This window comes from Perognathus longimembris, chromosome 12 (assembly GCF_023159225.1).
Source record: "Perognathus longimembris pacificus isolate PPM17 chromosome 12, ASM2315922v1, whole genome shotgun sequence".
In the NCBI taxonomy this organism is placed as follows: Eukaryota; Metazoa; Chordata; class Mammalia; order Rodentia; family Heteromyidae; genus Perognathus; species Perognathus longimembris.
Window position 1 is genome coordinate 51,823,537 of NC_063172.1, and position 6,000 is coordinate 51,829,536.

Here is a 6,000-nt window from a genome sequence, read left to right on the forward strand (position 1 = left end):
GGAGCTGTCTATCACAGACCTGAAGAACATTCCACTTTTGTCTTCTACCTTTCCCTTTCTAAATAACTTGATAGAGCTACATAATGTTATCGAGTATGTATATTCTAAAATAAGTATATTTTCATTGGAAAAAAGAAGATAACTTTAAAAGATAATTTCCAAGAAGGAGTTTAAGGATTAACTTTTATAATCTAAATTCGTTATTTAAAATAAAAATTAATTTATGACATCATTTACAATTTCTTTTAGAAAAATCCTCTTTTTTGATTCTTCTTCTATCCTTATCCTCATTTCTAGTAAATACTTCCCTGCTCTTAACATTGGAACTTTTTTGTTATAGCCCTACAACTTTCTTGTTCTTTGAACATTGAATAGTAACTATATACCAGCCTTTTTGCTAGGGACAGGGAAAGCAAACCTATACTGTGATCCCTGCTTTCGCGAGACACTTATAGCACTGGGAGAATGTGTTACCACCATATGTATGACATGGGTCACTCCATGTCATTTTCTTTACATCTCTAGAAGTTCCCACCAACTCTCCAATAGACATCTATTTCAGAATTTACTGCTTCTTGCCAAAAACTCTTTAATCTTCATATATTCATAGGGCTGGTCTCCTGGGTCTGTATTACATCATGTGGTCCAGTTGGAAGGTCCACTTTTCTCCAAATTGTTAGATTTAGGCCTTGGCCATTTTTTCCCCCAATGCCTTACCTTTCTTGGTAATTTTATAAAGATTATCTTATGCTTGAGTTCTAGACTACTTCAGCTTCCATTGTCTACTTGTGCTTTGTTGTTCGTTACTTTAGAACAGCCCTTACTCTTCTTCCAGTCTCCTACAATCTCTGTAATCCTCCCACTGCCTGATTAGCCTTTTTTTCTAGATAAAAGAAATACAAACAAGAAGCTTATAGCGTTGCTATGGGTAACTTACCTACACCTCCCAAAAAGAGATCACAGAGAAAACCAAAACATATTACAATCCCAATTACTTAAAAGCAAAGTAAGTGTTCACAGAAACTACCAACTTGAGAATTCACAAATCTGAAGGTCTATTTAGTTCTTACATTCCATATTAGAAGCCACGCATCCACACAATCAAAAAAAGCAAATTATGGGGCTGGGGATATAGCCTAGTGGCAAGAGTGCCTGCCTCGGATACACGAGGCCCTAGGTTCGATTCTCCAGCACCACATATACAGAAAACGGCCAGAAGCGGCGCTGTGGCTCAAGTGGCGGAGTGCTAGCCTTGAGCGGGAAGAAGCCAGGGACAGTGCTCAGGCCCGGAGTCCAAGGCCCAGGACTGGCCAAAAAAAAAAAAAAAAAAGCAAATTATGTTGCAGGAAGACTTTGGGAAAAGTGAGTGCTCCCACTAACTGATGACTGGGATCACTGAGCAAGATGAACTGGACTTTGGCTCAGTACTTACCAGTCACATCACTCATCTGGGAGATACTCTACTTTACCTTGGGAACATCTGGACTAGAACAGTCACCCTAAAGTATAAATGACTACCTGAGAGATCTCTCTTACTCCTGATCTTTCACCAGTGTAAAGCATCCCTTGGTGATTTACCCTCTTAAAACTGAGACTACTCACCAAACTTAGCAGTCTGAACTCCAGATCATCAGGTAGCAAAAATCCTTTGTGCTTCTTCTCCATCACATCCTGTATCCTACTGTGCCATCAAACCCAAATCCCTCTTGCATCTTTTTTTTTTTTTTTTGGCCAGTCCTGGGCCTTGGACTCAGGGCCTGAGCACTGTCCCTGGCTTCTTCCCGCTCAAGGCTAGCACTCTGCCACTTGAGTCTCAGCGCCGCTTCTGGCCGTTTTCTGTATATGTGGTGCTGGGAAATCGAACCTAGGGCCTCGTGTATCCGAGGCAGGCACTCTTGCCACTAGGCTATATCCCCAGCCCCCCTCTTGCATCTTAACCTCCAAACATTCCCAGGCATAGTAAAACTAACCTCAACTACATCCAAGAAATTACAACAAGAGATAGAAGAACATTGCAAGTGTAGCAACTGCCATGAATTGGTTGGGCGCTCAAAATATTAATACTGGCTGTATATTTGATAAGCTACTACCTGTATTATTGCCTAAAATGTACATATCTGCCAACAATTTCCTTCATACAATCTCCCTTGTACCTATAGTTTATGGGAAAAAGAAATGTTCAGCAGTCATGTTGACAATTCCTAATTTCTGGCCTCTACTTATCTGAAACATCAAAATTGGACATTAAAGTATTACCTATTGAAAAGCTATAAACAAAACTGCACAAGTTACATAGAGAGTTTGCTGGATCATTTGTGGGTAGAGTTATTGTAGCACAATGCTAGGCACAGTGTATACAATTATTAAGTAATTATAAATGTCTCCCAGGATTGTCCCTCTAACACATTATTTCATTAATAAAAAGTTAGGTATGTAGTGGTTTGACATCTATGCCCACATAACTTTTAGGCCTCTCCTAGTCAATGGCTGTATGACTAGAAAACAGAGAGCATATGACCAATAAATGTTAGGGAATTTAATAGATGTTGTACTTCAACTTCCCCCCAACTCCTTGTTTAGTTGTTAATGCTATTAAGAAATTTATTGCAACTGTTGTGACCTCCATAAATTACTTGTGGTTTTACTAACTGAAATATGTAACTGAGCTATCTCTCTGTAATGTACTTGATTCAAGAAGAGTCATTGTTTTTTTGTTTCAAACTGGACTTGGCAGTGCACCTCAAGCTTAAAAATCTCTGATGTCAGACCTGTGCGAAATCACCATTTGTCCAGGGAACATTAGAAGAACATGAGCGAGTAAGTAAGAGTAGGTCCAGATGTTGTACTTAAACCCAGGTGTGGCTCGGTTGGTTTGTTTTGTGCTGAAGGATTTTTCAGAGCACAGGAAGCAGCACCTGTATGAGATTACACACAGATTCAACTCTCCACAAAGAAACCTTCAGATTGATCTTGTTCTAATTGCAGTGGCTTAGACAGAGCTCAAGTAGAATTGGTCCAACATCCAGGTTCTGTTTGCTACTGCATGGGCTGATTGAAAAAATACATGAAGACCTCAGCTATAGTTTGATCTTCTTAATGAAGACCAATTGCCAATATCATAATAGACTCAAAGTTGAAAACACTAAAATGATTGAAGTCCACCAAATGGGTAATGCAGTCTCTTTTATTTCTCTTATACACTTTTCTTTAAAATTTTTCCTATACAAATTCAGTGCTAAAATCAAAGTAAAACCAAAGAAATGACATTGCATAGTATCCAAGATGCTGAGTTGGTATTCAACAGGCTTTGGCTATAAACGGATTTTGTGTGTGTAGATGACTTTTGGCTGCCTTATTAAAGGAAAATTCTTCCAGTAAAAATACACAGCACCCTTTTTTATATAGTAAGCAGATGTCAGCCTTTCATTGTAAAGTATTTTGATTCAGTGGATGTCAAATATTACTTTAACAGACAGTTCCTGTCTACAAAGAATACTTCACATTTGCAAGATGAAATAGTGACTCAAAAGTTTGGGGAGTTTAGCAGCTAATGAGGCAACATTAAAGTAAATGGCTTTGAAAGTCTAGCTGTGGCACTTTAATTTAAAGATGATCTCTATGCATTAAATTTTTCTGGTGTATGATTTTGCAGTGATAAAATCCCTGGACTTGAATGTGCTTATCTAACACAACCATTCTCCCCTATGTCTGCTGAGCTTTCAGAAACTGCCAGTTCCTCTTAGTAACTTCAAGCCTGAACTGCTGAATGACAGAAAACACAGTTATAAGCCCTTCCTGTGGTTGTATCTGTGCTATCACTGTATCTCATCTGAATACACTGGATACTGTATATACTGGTATTTGAACTAGGGAAGTGAGAGGGAATATCAAAATCGAGAGACAAAGGATAAAAAGACAAACGACTCCAAAAGCAATACTTGCAAAACTATTTGGTGTAAACTCATGGGGGCAGAGGGAAAGGGGGAGGGGGAGGGGGGAATGAAGGAGGAGGTAACAAATAGTACAAGAAATGTACCCAAGGCCTAACTTATGAAACTGTAACCCCTCTGTACATCACTTTGACAATAAAAAAAAGTAAAATTAGTCAGTGTACTATTACTTTTTCAGGACTGCAAATGAAAAAGTCTTTCTTAATTTTATTGAGATGCATTTTATATTTTTCTGATATAATTGGTTTGTGATATTTCCACATATGCATATATTTTTATCATACCCCTTTATTACTTTCTTTACATTTTCTGATCAAATATATGTCTATATATGTTGTTTAGAAAGAATTCTTACTTAAATTCTAGAAATGTTTAATTCAAATGGAATGAAACAAATGTAAGTCACTTCATTGATTGAAAAACATTTTATAGCATGCTGTGCCCCCAAAAGAACACTTTGTAATTCTCATCTCCTTCTAACTCATCGAATTCCTCTGCCATATTTCCCCATACCAGCCCTCAGTTCATATAGTGAGTCACATGGTATTTGATCTTCCCATCATTTGGAGTGTTCAGTGGCATTTGTGAAAGACGCTGAGGACCAGGCTGAGGGAGACTTGCAAGTAGCTAGTAAATAGTAGACTCAGGTGTCAAACATAGAGATTTAAAAATAGAAAAATAGAAATACCCTGTCTAGTCACTTTCCATGTCTAGATTGGAAATGCTGTTAAATCATTCTATATCTTTAGAAATGCAACTATAATATTTCAAAGAATTTGATATGGCTTACAGTTATAGAGTATAATCTTTTCAAAAGTTATTCTACTTAAGGAATATGATTTCAATGGATTGAATAAATAAAGATGTCCACATCCTCAACCTTAACACCTGTAAATATGATCTTATTTAGGTAAATAGGTAGATAGATAGATAGAAAGATAGATAGATATCTGCAAATATATTTAAGTTAAAGAATTTGAGATGAGATCATTCTGGATTATCTAAATTATCCTAAAATCAAATGGTATCCTTATAAGAGACAGCTAGAAGTGAGAGAGAGGAGAACATATGAAGAACAAAGAAATGGATTTGTGCCGCCACCACAAAGAAATGTATGGGATCAGCGAAAGCTGAAAAAGACAAACAGAGCCTTCCTAGAGCATTTGAAGGAAGCATAGTCTTTCTGATTCCTTGATTTCAGACTTCTAGTCTCCAGAATGGTGAGAAAATGAGTTTCTGTTTATCTAATCCCCTCAGTTTGTGGTAATTCTTTATGATAGCTCAAGAAAAATAACACAATGATATGACTGACTTAAAATATAAGCTACATGAAATGTGGTGTAAGTTCTTTCTACCTTGCCCTCTTCCTTTGTTTTTCTCCCCTCCTCACCCATGGGGAGCTAACTCCATGCTTGCCTTGGTAACTAAGACCAGGTTCTTCCTACCAAACTCCTGGCCAGTAGTCAATGTCATGTACTCTACCTACCTCAAAGCCCCACTTACTCCACAATGGCAGAGTGAGGTCTCTGTTTTGGCTCTCACCAGTGCTGTAACCAGATGGATTACTGCATCTCCTTCATGCTCTGATGGACACATCATTTCACTCCACTTATGAAAGCATAGTAGCTCAGAAATACTCACCAGCTTATAGAGTCCTTGTGGATGCCAAACTTTAGATTTTTGGAAAATGTCTTAGAGAATTTCTTGGCGTTCTCCTTGTCTACTCCCAGCTCAGCGACCAGCTTGATACACTTGTTAACAATGCATTTAGAAATGACTTTCAATCCTGTGCTCTGTGAAACATTTCTCAGGAAATGTTCAGAACTGGAGTCCACAGAGTCAGCCATACTATGGAGAAAGCTGAGAACTCTGGCACCTGCTCATCACAACTTTTAATGTAACACACAATGGACATAGAGTTTGAAGTTCTTTCTTTTACAAAAAGTCAAAAGGGTGAGCAGGAGTGCCCTAAATTACAACTACCTTTCTACAAAGAAATCCCTGGCTTTGTTGTTTTCTTCAGTCCTTAGTGAGGCTCTTAGACTGCTCC